General features: G+C 39.3%; 1 long non-coding RNA gene across 1 annotated transcript in view; it reads left to right on the forward strand.

Annotated features, from left to right (window-relative positions):
* Positions 1–20,215, forward strand: part of LOC102488653 (uncharacterized) — a 30,322-nt gene extending 10,107 nt beyond the window's left edge. Inside the window, exon 3 of the long non-coding RNA XR_336916.1 lies at positions 20,126–20,215. This is a non-coding gene — a long non-coding RNA (uncharacterized LOC102488653). The remainder of the gene's footprint in view (positions 1–20,125) is intronic.
* Positions 20,216–21,203: the final 988 nt, after the last annotated feature.

A 21,203-nucleotide genomic window follows, 5' to 3' on the forward strand; every position in this document is an offset into this window, starting at 1 on the left:
GTCTCTGGTTTCTACACTCGTCCTCCCTACTATATCTTCGGATCTTTCACTTTCTGCTATAGAGTGGAGATATTTGATATATATTGTGCAAGGACATACAGTGTTTGTCTTTCATAGTCTGGCTTAACCTCCCTTAGCATTAAATCTCTTGGTTGGTTGATATATTTTTATACTGTTTTAGTTATATTTCAATGCATGACTGAATCCTGGAAGTGGACAGTTTTAATGTATAGCTATTAATAGGTTGACGTAACCAGAAAAAGAAACTTGCAACTTTGTTTTATTTCTTTTCTAAAAATAGCTAGGACATTATCATAGAAGCTGCTTTGAAAATAGAACATTGAGACTCTATTGATGAAAATTATTTCATAACCTCAGCAGTTTTGCCTTTGTTTAGCAAGCCATCTCTTCCTAATTGTTATAAATCAATAATAAACATAAGTTAGAGTTATGTTTATAATTTGAAAGACAGAGGAAGCCCATTTCATTCAACCTCATCAATTTTGGAAACGTACTGTAGTGTATACTTGGCACTATTCTAGGTACTGGGGATATAGTTTTTAACAAGACATGCCAAATCCTTGACCATCAGGAGTTTACATTTTGGTGTGGAGAAAGAGAATAATTATGCAAGCAGAAAAAAAAGATGATCTGAAGAACCAAGAAGTGTTTGAAAGTCAGAAGAGTAACTAGAGCTAAGTGGCCTTTGTGTGGAGGTGACGTTTGTGTTAGACCTGAGTGGTGAGAAGGCATCAGATACAGAGATCCACAGGGAAGAGCATTATAAACAAAAGGACAAAAAAGTGAAAATTCCGTGACAGTTCTAATCAGAAAAGAAGAGTAGTGTGTAAGACTAGTGAACAGCTTTATTTATGAGGTGAGGTAGCTGCTACAGCACTCCAGGTAAGAGGTTTTATTGTTTTTGTTTTTTTTATCTTTTATTTTTATTTTATATTTTATTCTACAGCATCATGTCAAGGTCCTGGCTGCTCTCATCCATGACTTGCTCATCCTCACACTCTGAATTGGCTTCTTTCCTTTCTCCACCAGACTCACAAAATGCCTCCTGGGATCACCTCCTAAATAACATTATTTACATTCCAAACCTTGACTTAAAGTCAGTTTCTGGGGAATACAGTCTGAGATAATTTGAGGGAATTCTGAGTAATTTATTAATGTGGACTACAATGAGAACTTTTTTTTTCTTTTGGGCATGTGCGCTATCCAGAAAGACAGAGACAGAAAGACAGAAAGTGAGAAATCACCTCCCCCTGGGGGGATGGCCACGCCACAATCCCTTCTCCTCCATTTTCTTCTTGGGATCTTGGGAATACACACACACACATATCCAACATGAGTTTAAGCCACCGGTTCCGGGACTCAAACTGAGGTCGACTACATGGGGGTCCAGTGACATAGCCATTATGCCAAATGCTGGTCCCAGCAATGAGGACTTTTAATAGATAATGTTTTAGGGTCATTTGATTTGTTACATACACTCCATGATGACAAAACTGCATTTCTACCTTGAGTGTATTCTTCATTTACACCATCTACTTTGTTTTCTTTTTTCTAAATAAATCTTTTTTTTTTCCCTATTTAGGTTAGCTTTTTTGTTTTTATTTATTTTTATTTTTTATTTTTGTCAGCAGAGAGAAAGCATTCCTCACAGGGAATGGTCATACCACAATCTCTTTTCCTCCATGTCTTCCTCCTTTTGATATTTTAAGTATATAAGCACATTCTCCTAGTGTGTTTCCCAAGCCACCAGGTCCAGGAAGTGAAACCATGCTGTCTGCCTGTAGATCTAGCCATCTTAACCACCAGGCATCAGACTGGCTCCTTTAAGGTACTGCTTATAAATAATATTAGGATAAATTGTCTCCATCATTTTCAGCAAGTTCACTTTTTGTCAAGCCAGGGAAAAGTAAATTTGGAGAAAGAGATGTCATTTCTCTAGCTTCTCTTTCCCTTTCCTCATAAGGCCCTGTTCACCACCACAATAGAGATCTCTGGAATTTAATTGTGTTCTGTGGTCACTAGGCCCTTAATAAACTATTATAACCAGGATTTGGGCTACAGGTTCAGAATAGTGACTCACTATCTTGGTTTGCCTAGGACTAGGATTTTTCTGGCCCGAGAAATTCAGTGTTAAAACTGTTCCATCGCGAGACCAGAAGTATTGAGATTCATAGGAAGCGTTTGACTTTTCTCCTTTTTTTTTTTTTTTTTGTAGGGCATATGCACCCCCCAGAAAGCCAGAGAGACAGTGAGAAGGAAAGTGAGAAATCACCACCCCACACCCCCCAGGGAATGGCTATGCTGCAGTCCCTTCTCCTCCATACTCCTCCTGAGTTTTGGGGCACACACACACACACACACACACACACACACAGAGTGACTTTTCAAGTCACCAGGTCTAGGACTTAAACCACAATTGGCCATGTGGGAGTTCAGCGCCTTAATCACCATGCTACCTGCTGTCCCTGATTTTTCTTCATTTTAATAGATAGGCCAGGGGAAGAGGTGCCATACTCTCCCACTATCTATCCATTCGTTGTTACTCTTCTTACTCATTAATGTAATTTTTAAAAAAAATTGAATACATCAGGCTTGATATATTATCTTTTGCTTTTGGGCCCTTAGCATTGTTGTATTCTATTATGCTACCTTTTTTAACCTCATTTCAGATTATTTGTGATTTTTCTTCTCTCCGTGAGTTTGAATAAATTGAATATGAGGACACTTTTTGCTAATTTTTATATTCTCAGGATGATATCTATTTGCATAAAACATACAATATGTATTCAATATTAGTAGATAAGAATTATAATAAAAGAGGAAATAAAGGCAAGCAGTTTTCTAATGTGATCTGTTAATTACACAGTCATGTCCACTCTCATGCTAGTGGCAAAACTTGGTTTGCGGGAACCAGCAGTTAGCGTAATGGCTATGTCACTGGACTCCCACATAGTCGACCACGGTTCACGTCCCAGACCCAGTGGCTTAAAACTCACGCCGGGCACGGGTGCGTGCATGCCCAAGATCCCAAGAGGAGAATGGAGGAGAAGGGATTGCGGCATGACCATCCTCCCTGAGGGGTGATTTCTCCGTTTCTGTCTCTATGTCTCTGTCTGTCTGGTGAGCACATGCGCCCTATAGTGAAAACCTCTCAAAAAAAAAACAAAACAAACAAAAAAAAAACACTTGGTTTGCAAGGGAAACAGAAAATTAGTCTCTAGTTAATGTGGTTTTGTGCTTACCTAAAATGCTAAGGAAGAAGGAAGATTAAATATTGAGGAACAATTAGAAGTGCTTCTCTCTACTAGTTTTAAGAAAAAATTGAGCCAATTAAAAGTTATGTATAATTATGGGTTTAGAAAGCTGTGTGGGAAGAAAGTGCCCCAAAGCCATGGTAAACTAGAAATGGAGGTTAAACCTTCATCCTGAAAGACTGAATTAAATGTGTGTGTGTGTCTGTGTGTGTATTCTTTAAGTATGAGTTTTATACAATTTAGCTCATAAGTTTTATGACTATTATGACTAGAATGTATTTGGGCCAGAATTTTTTAGAGTATGAGCCAAGTTAGGTCAGTTTGTAGAGTCTGCCCTTAAGAACTTCCTCTATTTTGAATTCTTGGCTCTAATGGTGAGCAGAGTAAGGAAGAGAAAAAGCAAAAGAAAAAAAAAGTGGGCCACATATGTGGGTAGCGGAAAGAGGGAAAATAAGTAAACATGGAATTCAGAGTATAGTTAAATACATCATAACTCAAATTCTGGATATATAATGGTTGGGCCATCATGGAGTTTTGGAAAAGAATAAACAAAAATCCTAAACTGATACACTCTTCTAGGATATTATTATCTTTTTTTAATTTGAGACTTGTCTAGTGTTACGAAATGTTTTTAATCTAACATAGAGGCACGACAGTATATACTTAAGTTACTTTAGACTGTGAATAGATTACTTTATTTTTCCAAATGAGTCCGATATGGTTTGAAAAATGGTTTGGTTCCAAAGTTTCATGTTTTGAAAATTGATATTGGAAGGTAGTGAGACCTAGTGGGTGATAATTAGATCATAGTGATTGAATCATGGAGGCAACACTCTTGTAAATAGATTAATGATATCTCTCAAGGCACAGAGTGTTCTAGATCTTGTGCAAAGGGGTTAATTCTCATGAGAGCTTATTGATATAAGAGAGAGAGAGAGCGATGCCTAGAGCTTGCTCCCTCTCTGCATGCACCTGCTATCCTCTATACTTCTTCCACCATATTACCAGGCCTGTGCCCTTAGACTTTCCAGTCATCAGGATAGTGAGTTAACAAACCCCTATTTATTTATAAATCTCGGCTATTTCTGTTAACAGTGCACAAAAACAGATTAAGACAGGGTTGGATGACCTTGTTAGCAAAGAGGACATAACCCAAAACAAGGGAGATAGATACATAGGTCAGAGAGACAGAGAGAGAGAGAGAGAGAAATGAATTAGGTGTATCCATAGGTATAAAGGGACAAAGATAAGGAAAGTTCCACTGCACTAAATTTTTACCAAGTAGGGACCAGCAGTTAGCGTAATGGCTGTGTCGCTGGACTCCCACGTAGTCGACCGTGGTTTGAGTCCCGGACCCCGTGGCTTAAACTCATGCTGGGCGCGTGTGCGTGCGTGGCCAAGATCCCGAGAGGAGAATGAAGGAGAAGAGATTGCGGCATGGCCATCCCCCGGGGGGGTGATTTCTCACTTTCTATCTCTGTCTCTCTCTGTCTGTCTGGTGAGCGCATGTGCCCTATAGCAAAAACCTCTTCAAAAAAAAATTTTTTTTTACCAAGTAGGATCTCTAAAACGTGAACAAGCTATTCACAGCTTTTTTTTTTGTCACTGAAGAGATCTATGATAACCTTTCCTGAACAATTTTAACAATTATTAATGTCAAAATGGATAGTTCCACAGTATACTTGAATATATGTTAAATAGAATCAATGTGGTCTAAAAGAATGTTACTTAAACATTTTACTCTTTTCTGAGGTTGCTGGTGTTTGGCAATGGTTGATTTGGGCAAGGGATAATATGCAAGATGGAAAAATCATTTGGGGAATTTTAATAAACTGCTTGTCTGCTAATAATTTGCTTTTATTTAAACCATTTTTTAATTGGGCAGTTATTCATAAATTTTGGTCCAGAAACAATAAAAGTTCTTCTTAGGAAGATGTGGACAGACCTTCATACCTTCCAGGAAGAGATTTTACTCAGCCCTAACGTATTAAATTTGTACTTTCAGAGGTTGCCATAGTGCTCCCACGTAGTCGACCGTGGTTTGAGTCCCGGACCCCGTGGCTTAAACTCATGCTGGGCGCGTGTGCGTGCGTGGCCAAGATCCCGAGAGGAGAATGAAGGAGAAGAGATTGCGGCATGGCCATCCCCCGGGGGGGTGATTTCTCACTTTCTATCTCTGTCTCTCTCTGTCTGTCTGGTGAGCGCATGTGCCCTATAGCAAAAACCTCTTCAAAAAAAAATTTTTTTTTACCAAGTAGGATCTCTAAAACGTGAACAAGCTATTCACAGCTTTTTTTTTTGTCACTGAAGAGATCTATGATAACCTTTCCTGAACAATTTTAACAATTATTAATGTCAAAATGGATAGTTCCACAGTATACTTGAATATATGTTAAATAGAATCAATGTGGTCTAAAAGAATGTTACTTAAACATTTTACTCTTTTCTGAGGTTGCTGGTGTTTGGCAATGGTTGATTTGGGCAAGGGATAATATGCAAGATGGAAAAATCATTTGGGGAATTTTAATAAACTGCTTGTCTGCTAATAATTTGCTTTTATTTAAACCATTTTTTAATTGGGCAGTTATTCATAAATTTTGGTCCAGAAACAATAAAAGTTCTTCTTAGGAAGATGTGGACAGACCTTCATACCTTCCAGGAAGAGATTTTACTCAGCCCTAACGTATTAAATTTGTACTTTCAGAGGTTGCCATAGTGCTTTGGAATCCCTATAATGAGAGAAACAATGAAGTGTAATAGAGTCATGTTTGAATGGTCAGTTTCAAGTACTACGGTTCATTTTAGGCGATTATTACTATTTTTAGAATACGAAATAGTCTTTAGGAGTACAGTACTTATTTCCATATTTGAATATTATTTTTATATAAATGCAAAAATGAAAAAAATTAAAACTCAGCTTCAAATAATCAAGTTACTTTAGGTTCTGAATATAGCATTTTATCTCCTTTGTTGATAAAATTCCACAGTAGTGAAGAGATCGGAATTTTTAGAATTCAGAGGGACCATGCTCAGTATTTGGCAAGGGCTTGACGTGCTTCATGACATATATTTATCTTCTTTCTGCTCTTATTTAAGATTTTCTTTGCATAATTGCTTTCTGATTATTCTGCCTTAGGCCATGAAATTTAACAGAGGGATTTATGGCCTTCTAACTATTAGTGCTAGTGTCAAAGAACTATTGTCCTCCCCCACTTCCTCCCACCCTTTGAATCTAAATCCAAAATAAATGAATGGTAACAAGTTTTCTTCACTGCTTTTTAGTGTAGAGTTTCAGTTCTGGAAAAGTTATGCTTAAGAATGAATTCCAGCAGTGTTCCTAATGCCAGCAGGCAGCATAAAAATCTTGGAATATGGAAGTAAGCCAGAATAAATTCTGCTCAAAATGAGTGAAGTCATTTATAGATGATAACATATGATTATGATTTTTAATGTGAACTCCATGGCCATTTCTTCTTAAAAGTTTGAGTGCCCAGCATTTATGAACTACAACCTTGAAGGTGAAATCATCCCAACTGTGATTTTTATTCAGATACTGCCCAGATACAAACTATGGAGAAAAATCCTGAGAGATAGAACATTCTTTGGTTGCAAAAGGGTGGCTAGATTCCTGAAGTAGTCAAGCTGGAAGGTTTTGGAGTGAGTGTGTGTATAGGACAGCCACATAGAGGAAGAGACTAGGCAACCTCAATACCAGCAGACTTCCCCCTCAGGGGTGAAAGCTCTGAGGACCTACTAGAGAGAGTCTTGTTCTGTTTTCTGCTCAGAGATGGCCATGCCTCTCTGGATCTCATGGCCTTACCTATGTGCAAATAGGTTGTGTGTCTCACTAATCCAGGAGTGTGAAGGTCTAGACCTACTCAGGGTCATGTTTATTTGGTATGTTCTGTGTTGTCTTTTCTATTAGGGGTAGATGGATCTTAAGAGGAAAGAATAATTTTCTCTTTAGTTGATTCTTTTCACATCCACTCTTAGTTTTCCAATTTCACAGGCACAGAAATTGGATAAGTAGCATCTGATTTTTGTCACATCTTCACTCAAAACCTTTCAATGTATGATAAGTGTTCTTGGGATAAAGTCCAAAGTTCTTTTATCTCACCCCCATGCTCTCTTCCTCCACTCTTGCCACAATTACTTTCACTTCCACATTTAAACCTACCTCCTTCTGGCCTTGGGCCCTTGCTTTCCTTGAAATTCTCTCCACCCACACCCTTTCCCCTGACCTCATTCTCTTTACCAGGCTACCTTTTACTCTTCTTTCTTAACTCCGAAGTTACTTTCTTCAGGAAGCCTCCTTTGAACACCTACACCTAGTTAGGGTCCTACTGCCTTCTTATAATACACCTTCTGCATGTTAAATACTTATTTGCCTCACTTACTGCAATTTTAGTCAATTGTTTGTTTACTAGGTTATAAACTCATGATGTCACCAAATATATCTTATTCATGACTATGTCTCAAATACCTGGCCTAGTATCTGGCATGTTGTAGATGGTCAATATACATTTCTCAAATGAATGAGCAAGCATATGATCAAATAGACGGTTGAGTGGCTGGCTAGTCTGGGTCCTTTTCCTACCCTTCCTCTCTCTGCATTCAGAGTAGGACAACAGGGCACGAATACAGATAAGTCCCCTAAGTGTGGGGGAGGTTTGGTGAGGGCAGCAGATTGGTGAGGACTTTTCTTATAGCAGTATAGTTCAGAAGGGCCATAGATAAAATAGCGGAAACCATATCCTTAAACAGAGTGAGGACTTCTGATCAGAAAGATGAGCCAGTCCTGTAACAACTGCTGAGCAACAGAATCAAGAAAAAGCAAACTATTCTGAAATGAGTAATATTGGGTCAGAACAGGCCAAATGAATGTATTCTCAGTAGTTTCAGATATGAGGTGCCAAAGTCAGGGAAGCATCCTTTTGCACCACTCACATTTTTATGGATGTAATGTTCATTCATAGGCACCAGTCTAGATTGCAAAGTACCTCACTTTTCAAATACATTTCCACATTTCCTTATCTGAAGTCTTTAGCTTCACAAGAGTTTGGAATTCAGAATTTCCACTGTTTAGAAAGGAGATAAATAAGGGTACATTTACCATAAATTAAGGAGCGCCCCCAACTGTCCTGAGGCATCACTTGTTATTAAGCACATTGATAGTATTGCAGTGAAACTATGAATATGAATATTCACAGGGAATGGGATAACTAATCATCAAAAGCTTCACATAATTTCCAGCCAGGTTTTGCTGCTAAATGAGAGAAACACAAATGTTTCCCTCTTTCAGAGCTTTTGCATTTGGAAATTCTGGATGGAGCACTACAGTCCTGATATGAAGCAGCCTATGCTCTCAGTGTTCATTTAACTTCTGTTTGATAGAATAGAGTCCCAACGGCAGGGAAGGAGCCAACCTGCTTGGCAGACTCAAGTGTCCTTCAATTCTGCAGAGAAATCCCCAGAATCTTTCCAGCCCTTACTGCATATAGACAGAAACTCAGCCACCCTTTGTCTTTTCTGTAAGCTGCTGTGAGATTGTTGTCAATTTAGTCTTTACTAAATATCTGCTGTGTTCAGAGCTCAGTTCAGAAACATGAAGGTAAGCAGAAGGTGGGCATGTTAGGTTTATCTTTCTTTAGATAATCCTTTCCTATCCCAGACATCTCACATGAACCCCATCTGTTATTTCCAACTGCATAATACACAGAAGCGTTCAGCATTCAAAACCCAAATTGGTTATCCTCTTTCAAACTACAACCAAACAAAGGCAAACTTGGCTGCAATCCTTATGGCCACCCACTAAATGACCCAAGTAAAAATCAGACTTTCATTTTCTTTTCTTTTTGTGCATAATCTACACAAAATCTTGCTAGGTCTCCCACCTAGGTGTTCTTCTCTCCCATCCCAATAGGCTTTCATCACCTCAAATGGTTTAATCTCCCATGTCTCCTCTCTGTCTCTCATTTTATGGTCCCTCTTATCCTTCCATATCTTTGTTATTGACCTTAGTTATTTTCTAGCAATAAAGGTTTTTAAACATCTTATTTGCTTTAAACACTTTTTAAATGTCCCATGAAAATGTCATGAAATATCAATTTCATGAAAAATAAAGACTGAGAAACTGTTTCAGATTAAAGGAGATTACACAAAAAAAATAAAATGACATATGTGATTCTGGATTGAGTCCTATATAAGAAAAAAAATTGCAAAAATATAAAGGTCATTATTAGGGCAGTGCCAAAATTGACATAGATAAGTGTATTATTACTTAAATTACTAAATTTAATACCTATAAAAATATTTTTATTTTTATTATAATTAATTAGGAATGATAAAAACAATATTTTTATTCTTGAAAAATAAATACACACTAAGTTATTAAGAGAAAAGGAGATTAGTGCATGAACCTACTCTCAACTAGTTCAGAAAGAATAATATGTGTATGTACATGTGAGTATGTGTATATATGTGTGTGTATATTCACACATATATATATAGATGCATATCTATATGCTTATTTAGATGTCTATATAAATTATATATGTGATATGCATATATGTATGTGTGTATGTATAGAGAGATAAGGAGAGGGAAAGGGAATAAAGCAAATATAGCAAAGAGTAATAATTGCTAAATCTAAGTGTTTTTGTTATACATTTGCCAGAGGCTACATGCACTCACCAAAAAGACGCAGAGAGAGTTGAAGAGGGAAAAAGCATCCTGCAACCTCCAGTGGGGCAAGGTTTTTTAGCAATCCCTTCTCCTCCATTCTCCATCCTGTCAGAATTTTGAGCACACACGCACACATGCTCAGTATGTTTTTCAGCTGGGATTCCAGCTGTGTGGTTGGCTATGTAAGATCCAGCTCTCCTAACCATTAGGAGCTGACCCAAATCTAGTTTTTTATACTGTTCTTATAGCCTATCTGTAAGTTTGAAATTATTTCAACACAAGTATTTTAAGTTTTATTTTTTTCCCTTGGGAGAGAGAGAGAGAAAGAGATATTCTCAACAGGGTCTTGTACCCCAATTATCCTCTTCCCATACTTCCAGCCTTAGTTAGTGATGAGGTTGTTACAGATGTAATTGGTTAAGATAAGGTTACACTGAGCCCAGTAGGTGGCATAGTGGTTATGTCTCTCAACTCCCACATGGCAAACTATGCTTCAGGTTCCAGACCCAATGGCTTGAAAATCACACTGGGGATGTGTGTGTGCATGCCCAAGATCCCAGGAGAAGGATAGAGGAGGAGGAATTGTGGCATGACCATACCTCCAGGGGGTGATTTCTCACTTTCCCTCTCATTGTCTTTGTGACACTCTAGTGAACACATGTGCCCTGTGACAAAACTTCTTATTAGATAAAAAGAGAGACAGAGAGAAGTCACAGTGGTATAGGGTAGGTCACTAATCCAATATAACTGGTGGCCTTTTGGGAAGATGGCTATGTGAAGACAGGGACACACAGGGAAAAGGACTCATGATGATGAAGACGGATATTAGAGTTATGCTGCCATAAGCCACCAAATGCTTGAGCCTGCCAGAAACTGGTCAAGACAGGGAAAGATCCCCTCCTGGAGGTTTCAGAGTGATATGTCCCTGCCAACACTTTGAATTCTGAATTCTGTCTTCCAGAATTGAGAAAATATAAGTTTGGAGGCCAGCAGGTGGTTCAGTTTTTAAGGCATTGGATCCCACATGCCCAACTGTGCAGTTCAAGTCCTGGACCTGGAGGCTTGAAAAACACACCAGGCACATGTGCATGTATGCCAAAAATCCCAAGAGGAGACTAGAGGAGAAGGGAATGTGGTGTGGCTATATCCACTGGGCTGTGGTTTCTCACTTTCTTGTAGGGAGTGGTCAGATCTGGACAAAGCACTAGTAACCTTTAAAGTAGATATGGTCATGCTGATGCTGCAGGGCAAGTAGAAACTCTAACAAATACATAATCTGTTGTTACACTGCAAGGCTGTGTAAATTAAAGGAAGTTGTGTTAGCCAGAGAAGGCCAGAGGAAACTTGTTTAGAACCATGAGCTGTAAGATCCACAGAACTCAAGATGCTCTACAGCCAGGACAATAGAAAAATACCTGGCTTTCCCTTCAGCTTCTCCCTCCCTTATTGCTGTCTAAAAGAAATAAACCTGAGAACACCTGAGAGCCATGGTTTTCTCCATTAGAGAAGCCTGGTCCACTCGATCCCCACTTTTCTCTACTTGTCAGTCTGTCTGTTCTTTCTCATTCCACCATCAACTTCCCCTCAGGGTTCCATGTCCCTTTGCCTATGAGGCCAAGGCACTTTCTCTCTCTGTCTTTCTTTGTCTCATTCTGGTGAGCGCACATACCCTATAGCAACCAATTTTTAAAAAGAAATCAAGTTTGTGTTATTTTAAGCCACAATGTTTATACAGCTTTACTATGGCAGTCTTCACAGATTGTGCTTTTAAAATCCAATTTTGAAATAAAGACAAGCAGAAAGTATCATAATGCTTTGTAACTGGGTTTAGGAAGTACTGGATAAATTTATTAGAGCCTATATATGTTTTTGTCAATTAGTAATAGTTATTGGTTACATAACACCCATAAATGTGAACTTCTTTAAATGCTTTAGACATAAGTTCATTGCAAACCGAATCAGAGTGACTCAGGTCTCAAAGTGAATCACCAGCAGAACCAGACATAGATCCTTTGTTTTATTTCCCAATCTGAAAACTCAGTCTTCAACAGGGTTTCTTGTAGTTTGGAGCATTTATTTATATGCATAATTAATCAAATGACTTATTTACCACTTTCTTTTAAAGGACCAATTTTAAGTCTTTTAGGTTTAAGTTCATGAACATGCATGTGATTTAGTCATTTATCATGGCTATTATCTTAATTGTAGTAAGAGATTTAGGATTCACGTTCAAAACAATTGTGCTAATCACAATCTGAATCAGAAATTCTTAGGGAAGTGAATTATACATAAGCTTCAACCTTCCTAGGCACATAGCAATTTTTGTTGCTGTTTACACTGAGTTTCAATTACTTATCTTTCTTTTCAAGGCTCTTAGTCACTGCTATGATAGTTTCCTTTCTCCTGTTTTTTTTCTGACAATATAATCTTGTATTATAAACCAAGATTTACTGTTTTGAATTTTTCTTTTCTGGCCCATGTGCTTTCACAACAAGGATATGATAAAAGAAGATTTTGCTCTGTAATCGTAAGGGAGGGCCATAAATAGCAAAATTTACTTTTTGAATACTTTCTATTATGATTTGCAACATGTTTAGATTGATTGGTTCTCCTTCCTTTATTCGACCTTGAATTTAATCCTTAATTTATTTTCTTCTCTCTCTCTCTTTTTTTTCTCTTTTTTTAGACCTGTGGGTCATGGGAATAAAATTAAACTTGGTCTCATCATACGGGTTTTAACCTTCATAATTATCTTGTAACCCAAATGAGTATTAGTCATTCTGATAAAGAGTTAGACAAATTATACATCTCATAGGACTTTGGCTCAGATAAGTTATTCCAATGATACATTTTCTCAAGAAAATGTCGTTAGTGTTTTCCTGAATTCTGGTCTTCTACAAGATTTTTAAGTTCCATCTGATTCTGAAATACTTTAAAATAATGCTTTAGCCCAAGTATATTTAGAGAAATGATCAGATTTGCTTTATTCACAAGATAGTATTATTTTACTTGACAAAATTTTGAATAACAAATAATTATTATTATATTCAGTTGTGCCAAATTTTCCTTTATAGGTTTTTTTTTTTTTACATTTTTTTAGCCATTGTGTACCTGTAAAGGAACACTAGTAAATAGCCCCACATACAACTATTTTTTTAAAGAATTATTTTATTTAACTTTATTTATTTACTCATTTATTTTATTTTAATTTGACCAGAGAGGGACAGAGCAAGAGAGAAAGAGAGAGAAGGAAACCAAGAAAGCAAGTTGCCAGGTCCAGGACTCGATCCATAGTCGGCCATGTGGGAGTCCAGTGCCCTTAACCACTACGCCACCTGCCAGCCCCATATTTATTTATTTTAACGTAACCATAGAGGACAGAGTGAGGGAGAGAGAGAGAGAGAGAGAATGAGAAATCAAGCTGCCAGGTCCGGGACTCATACTGTGGTCGGCCATGTGGAAATTAGTACCCATAACCACCACGCTACCTGCCAGCCCTTTACAACCATTATTTTATACAAATACTTACGAAGTTGGCTGGAACTACAAGCAAGGGGATTTTCTTTAGTTCTTTATCTTCTCCAGGTCATCAGGGGGAACTATGGAAAGTTCTAGTTCACAATATTTGTTTCTGATGTGTATGACATCACACATCTGAGTGTATGTATATATTCAGGTACAGAATCTGTATCAAGAGGTGGGCTCTGGTTCCATTCTCTTGACATCTGTGTTCTAACTTCACACTGAAATTCTTCCAGGAATAGGTTGAGGAGAGAGTCCAGGGTAAAGTTCTGAGTTTGATTCATCTCTGAACTGTTAGGATTACCTGGGCAGTTTTCTCTAGATATCTCTTTCCTCGTGAGTAGACTGAGGCAATAGCCACAAGTGCCTTTTGAACATTATGTACCAGCGCTGTTCCAAGCACCTTACAGGTAAAATTTTGATCTTCACAACACCTCTATGAGGGTGAAAGATCCATCACATGCATACCCTCTCAGTACTACCTACCTTTAACACCGTCTGCCCCTATTATCTTATCACCTTCTGTTAGTAATGTATGTTTTTCTCATTTATTATGTTTTTGTAGAGTGGCTGTTGTTATTTTATCAGTCTCTTTGTTCTAAGATATAAGTGACGTAAGGGCAAGATTTCCATTTGCTCTGTTCACTGGTGTACCTTTTGAACAAAGACTAGCACTCATTCACTATAAATTCAAAATTAAATGAATGACGTAGAGAGTTGAAGTAATTTACTGATGTTCATGAAGCTAGTAAAGGGGCAGAGTTGGGGATTGATTCCAGATTGGTTGTCTCCAGAACCCCCTTTTCTAGAGCACCATGTTATACTGAGTAAAATTAGACAATTGATTAAATCTAAGCCATAGTTTATAATGCTGGTTTCATAGCAGAGTTATGGATGGTGCATTAAAAAATACAGATGCTCCCCACTGTCCTCCATTTTTATACTCTGTTCTTTTTCAGTAAGCCTAGAGTCATTACATTTTATCTTAAAATTCCTAAGAGAACATAATTTGTATCTACAATGGATAACCAGTGCTTAAAGTTTATCTCAATATATCCCTTAATTTTATAATTCTAAAAATTTATTCTGAAAGTAGTTCAGATTGAGCCTGAAAAACAGAAGGGCAGATAGAAGATAAGGACAAGAGTGTCTTCTGACTTAGGTTTATGGTTGGGATCATGGTTGAGTTCTATAAAGATCTTTCTTTTCTTTTTGTGGAGAGATTTTTGCTATAGGGCACATGCGCTCATCAGAAAGATAGAGAGAGACAGAGAGACAGAAAGCCAGAAATCACCCTCCAGGGCGTATGGCCACACCACAGTTCCTTCTCCTCTATTCTCCCCTCATGATTGTGGGCATGCATGAACATGCACCCGGCATTAGTTTAAGCCATTGGATCCAAGACTCAAACCACAGTCGACTACATGGGAGTCCAGCAATGTAGCCATTACACCATCCGCTGCTCCCAAGTTCTATAAAGAGCTTTCTATGGGACCAGTGGATGGTGTAATGGTTACTTTGCTGGACTCCCACATACTCAGACAAGGTTCGAATCCCGGACCCAGTGGCTTGAAACTCATGCTGGGCACGTGTGCATGTGTGCCCAAAATCCCAAAAGGAGAGTAGAAGTGAGGAGATTGCAGTGTGGTCATCTTCCCTGAGAGGAGAGGTGATTTCTCACTTTCTGGCTCTCTGGCTCTCCATCAAGTGCACACTCCCTATAGCAAAAATCTCTCTCTCAAAAAAAAAAAAAAAATAGATCTTTCTATAAAGATTTTCCAGGGCCAACTGGTGGCATAGTGGCTAAACAGATTAATCTTTCTTGGTCGATTGTGCGATTCAATTCTAGACCCAATAGCTTCAAAAATGCACCAGGTGCTTGTGCATGCGTTCCCAAAATCTGAGAGGAGACTGGAGTGTGGCCATCCCCCTAGGGAGTTGTCTCTCACTCTCTCTCTCTCTCTCTCTCTCTCTCTCTCCCTCCCTCCCTCCCTCCCTCTCCTTCCCCACCCCCTGCCCCCAGCAAGCATACATGGTCTGCAGCAAATTAAAAAATGCAGCAGATGGTGAAATGGTTATGTTGCTGGACTGTTACATGGCCAACCTCAGTTTGAGTCCCAGACCCAGAGGCTTGAAACTCATGCCAAGCATGTGTGCATGTGTGCCCAAAATTCCAAGAGGGGAACAGAGAAGAAGGGATTGCAGTGTGGCCATCTCCCTGGGAGATGATTTCTCACTTTCTGTCTCTGGCTCTCTGATGAGCATACGTACCCTATAACAAAAATCTCTCTCTCTCTCTCTCAAAATAAATAAATAAGTTAGGCTAGGCTGTTGGGAAGTCCTCAAGCCTGTAACCTATTAGAGGAACCTGGAATAGGCCTGGCTTTCGTATTTCCCAGTCATTGGCTGACAGCAGCCTGTGGAAAGCATGACCTCAAAGGATCACAGAACAAGCAGCTGAGGCCCTAAGTCAACTCTGATCTCTGCCGTAGAAATCTAGGAGGCATGTTCTTATGGCCAATAGTCTCTTATTTAGAGATGAGGTTCTAGAGGCTCAGAGAATTACTCTCAACTATAACCATGATGTGTCTTGTCCAAAGCAATTTATCTTTTCTCTTTATGCACTCTTTATCCTGATTGCTGTCTACCCTGTATTCAACTTTTTAACCCGCATATATAATTTTTATTTTTAGAGAGAGATTTTTGCCATATGGCACATGGGCTTGCTGGAGAGACAGATAGAAAGCAAGAATTACCCCTGGGTGATGACCATGCCACAATCCCTTTCTTCCATTCTCCTCTCAGGATTTTGGGCATATATGTACGCATGTCTGGCGTGAGTTTAAAGCCACTGGATTCAGGATTTGAACAGCAGTCGACTATGTGGGAGTCCAGCGATGTAACCATTACGCCATCTGCTAGTCCCATTTTTAATAAGTACACTCTGTAAAGTTCACTGCTATTCTCTAAATCTGCTGAAGAAAGTTCCACAGAAAACAAAAGATGTATGTGTGTGTATTATGTATACATATACACACATACACCACACACATTAGTGAGTAACATACATTTATTCAACTATTATGGACCATGAAAAGAATTGAATTATCATGTCTAAACAAGGAGTGAAATTTTTTTTTTTATGTTGTGCTTATGACTGCTCTATATTTGTGACTTATCTTTTAATAAGAGCAAGATAGTATACATGGAAAGGAGCTGGGGGCGTATTTTGGATAGGATCTCCCCCATCACATCATGTTCCTTCAGGCCCCAGCCTAGGACCACAGGCAAGCACTAGGCCTGATCAGGTTGTATTGGGAACTGAACCTGGGCCTCCCATGTGGCCTCAGCCACCATGTAGTGGGGCCCTCCTGCTTATGCCACAGTGGCTGGGCCTGCAATTCTTTAATGGAGGGAAAAATCTTTTATTCCCCAAGGAATGATAACCAAGATTTAAATGCCAATCTGATTGAAGTTGGAATTTCAATCTGCCAAAATGTAATCAGCCTATCTCAACATGTAAATGACTCTCAGCCAAGATTTAATACAGAAACTAAAGAGTAGGGGGAACCAGCAGTTGGCATAATGGCTATGTCGCTGGATTCCCACATAGTCGACCACGGTTCGCGTCCCGGACCCGTTGGCTTAAAACTCACGCCGGGTACATGTGCGTGCGTGCCCAAGATCCCGAGAGGAGAATGGAGGAGAAGGGATTGTGGCGTGACCATCCTCCCTGGGGGGTGATTTCTCGCTTTCTTTCTCTAATGTCCCTTTCTCTCTGTCTGGTGAGCGCACACGCCCTATAGCGAAAATCTCTCAAAAAAAAAAAAAAAAAGAAAAGAAACTAAAGAGTAAAGGCAGGGAGAAGAGACTACAGGAAGATGTTTCAGAAAGCTAATTTCCAAAATTTGACCATCATGCAGGACACCTTGGAGAAGTAGGGGAGAGGGCATAATTTTTGACTCTGGTTACAGAAAGTTCTTCTGTAACCACTTGCAGTAAATAATTTATAAATGTGGGAGCAGAACAGTCTTCTAGAAAAAGAGAGCTGACAGTAGTTCACAGTATTTCATACTTGCTGGTATTTGATTATTGAATACCATAATTTCTGTACCTATTATTATTATTATTATTTTTGGAGAGGTTTTCACTATAGGGTGCATGTGCTGACCAGAAAGACAGAGAGAGACAGAGAGACAGAAAGCGAAAAATCACCCCCTGGGGAGATGGCCATGTTGCAATCCCTTCTCCTCCATTCTCCTCTCAGGACCTGGGCACGCACGCACATGTGCCCGGCGTGAGTTTAAGCCACCGGGTCTGGGACTTGAACCACAGTTGACTATATAGGAGTCCAGCGACATAGCCATTACGCTAACTGCTGGTCCCAAGTTATATTTAATTTTGTATATTGTTTCTGTGAGGGGAAAGTAGGCTCTTAGCCTGACAGTGTTTATCTTTTCCTATGTCTTTCTTTCTCATTTCCTTTTCCTGTATTTTTTCTCCACTTCTAACTAACATCCTGTCCCAGCTTTTCTTAAGTATGCTTCTTCAGCCAGATGGTTTTAGTGACTGATTTATCCAACTCCTCCCTCCTTTCTGGGCCCCACATTTCTTCCCTACCCCACATTGTAAAACTGTATCTCATTAACACCCCTCAGAGGCAAAGCCTGAGGCCAAAAGAGAAAAGGAATATCCACCTGTGGAAATCTGAACTGAGCAGTTAATGGGTACCCCTCGTATCCCTTACCTCTGAAGGGATTTTCATCATATACACTAGAAACTAAAGTCCCAAAGCTATGTCTGCTGTTACCCTTTCCTGCTCATTCCACCTCATTGCAACTTTACTTAGGTCTTACTTCACCATCTTGCCATTGGCAGGTGGGCAGATTTTCCTTAGTTGTTGGCCTGACTTCAAGGTACATTCAACAGCAGGCAACACCCAGGGAAGTAAAAATATTATGCCTATTTTCCCCAGTTTACTGTAATAGCTGAGGACAAGTAACCTGCTGGGAGCCAGCAGGTTAGATTAGTGACCAGAATATGACTCTGGACATCAAAAAGCCCCAGGTAAAATCCCAGCTTCACCTGACTGTGAATTTAAAGTCCACATCAGCACACATTACCTTAGAAGAATAGGGTGGTCACAGATTGTGTAGCCTTGAGACCTACATGTCATTCTAAGGATTATGTACACATAAAACACAGAGAGAGAAGTGACTTTGTTGAAAGTCAGCGGTAGACCAACCCAGGTGGGCCCCAAGGTCCTTTATCCCCTCTCATTTGTAGTTCAACCAACCTGAGTTAGTTCAAGGAAAGACTAGGCTGACATTTCAACTAATTCTTTGAATTGTGTGGATGTTCACAGCCCTTCTCCACAACTAAGTGGAGTATTGTGGAGCAGAGTCTCACCCTTCTGTGGGTACATGCGGTCCATGTCTGCCTGGTCTAAATTGTCGGTAATGAAGGCTCAGGTCATCGTAGGCACTCCTACTTCTCTACTTCCAATTTTCTCCCAATTTGTCCCATTTTAAGTTTGTATCATGAGGCAATAGAAAGGAGTGCTCGTGACGTCTTTGCATGACAGTTGGAGATCAAATAAAGACACATCACTGGTTCCAGTGCTATGTGTGTTTGGAAGTAGCAATTTAACTGGTCCACCAGGGTGGGAAACAGTCCCTCTAGGTATTGTCAGTCACTTGAAAGACTGGAGCCAGATTTCTGCTAGCCCAGGATGGTGGTCTTCAAACACCAAAGTCCTCAGACCCACGAGTCACTGGAAGAGGTGGCTTTTCTGCAAAGGAAATATCCAGGAGAGTGAGACTGCTAGTAGCCTGAACTTAGCAAGTCTCCAGGTCTCACTTTCAGACATTGCCTCAGCAGGTCTGAGGTGAGGCCAGGCATGATTTTGAAAAATGTCCACAAGATGTGATTTTTCACTTCAGGATAAGTACTAGTAAGTAATCTCTAAAGTCCCATTAACTCTTTAGATCTAAGGGCAGGCTTCATTATAAACATATGATCTCTTTCCCTTTTTGATTAAAGAAATTGGATTAATGATTTGTTTTTACTTTATAACTTGTCTTCATCCCCAAATATCTTGTACGTTTAATCATTTTTCTTTTATAAAACCTCATATCTGTGTTGCAACTGGGGTAGGAAAATGGACTCCTGCAAAGCTGAGATGTTTATATACCTTTTGTTTGTCATACTTGGATGCATGTGGTGGAATTGTCTTCTGCCTTCTATGTAAATACCACTGCTTGGGACCAACAGATTTTGTAGCGGTTCCATTGCTGGACTCCCACATGGCTGACCCTGGTTCAAGTCCCAGATCTGGTGGCTTGAAAATCATGCCAGGAACATGTAAATGTGTTCCCAAGATCCCAAGAAGAGAGTGGAGGAGAAAGAATTGTAGCATGGCCATCCTCACTGAGGGGTAATTTTTCACTTTCCCCTCTCACTGTCTCTGTCTTTCTCTCTGTCTGGTGAGTGCATGAGTCCTAAGGCAAAAACCTCTAAAACAAACAAACAAAAACCACTGCTCTCCTTTTCATAGTTCTGCTTTCTCAAATACATAACCCATTTATAATTTGCTGCCTGCCTTATAGCAGACATCCAGATATTTTCCTGTCCCATCACTACAGTAACCAGAAGAAGGCTGTCGGCTGTCACCCTGGAGGAGCTCACTGGGGAGGAAGGAGGGCGTCCTGAGGAGTCAGAGCCTCTAGAAAAGAAAGGAAAGTCTGAGGTAAGGGTTCCCTTTGACTCATTCTCTGAAAAGAAACTTTATGTTTAACATATCTTAGGGGCTGCTTGTGCCAAGAGTGATGAAAGCTTTTGGCAGTTACTGTGATTTTACCTCCAGTTCACCCCTTCAGAATATCTTGCTGATAAGACTTAAATGATGCCAGTGTAAAGCTGCTGGATCATGAGTCTCTCCTCACTGCTTTGTGTGTCTGTCCCGTGCTGTGGCACCACGGTGTCTTATGGATGGATGCTGAGGCAGCCAATTTCTGACTCACTGCAGCCGTACTCTATGTCTCTTTTGCTTGGCCAAGAAAATTGTTAGATTCTCTCTTCATTTGTCAAATATAAGAACATTGGGCTCTCTGAAACTTACTGCAGAGCTGCAGAACATGAATTTAGGTGCAGACTTAATGGAAAGAAAAGTAAAATGTATTGAAATCTAAATGGAGGAAATAGTGTGCAAGGACAAAGTGGAGCAGAAAAATTACTTGAGAGATGAGAAAATAAACTCTGTTTACATTATCCCAGTGGAATAATCTATAAAGAGGGAAAAGCCCAAATTAAAATACAGCCATGAGTAGATGCTTCAAAATGATTAGTGAGACAGTTAAATTTTCATGATCAACCTTTAGGCTGATGTTGGGATTCATTTACGTGATCTTCAAATACACAGACCTAACTCCAGGAAATATGCACTAGTTTCTCCTTAAGGGAAATTAATGGGGCCTTAAAAAGTTTATATTACATATAGTAAAAAAAGGAAAAATCTGGGGGAAAGTTGGGAATAGGTATCTCTAGCTTTGATAGTTCTGTCCTTCTCCAGAGCAGAACCTATTTTTTCTCAGTTCTTACTTATGCAGCACATCACAAAGAGTAAGCTATTGGTCTTTGGGGTATAAAAGTGGACCAAAGCCTTTATAGGACTATTTCCCAGTAGAAAATTAATAATAAAATAATGTTTCATGGATTTATTTC

This window comes from Tupaia chinensis, unplaced genomic scaffold (genome assembly GCF_000334495.1).
Source record: "Tupaia chinensis unplaced genomic scaffold, TupChi_1.0 Scaffold143787_1, whole genome shotgun sequence".
NCBI classification, from domain to species: domain Eukaryota; kingdom Metazoa; phylum Chordata; class Mammalia; order Scandentia; family Tupaiidae; genus Tupaia; species Tupaia belangeri.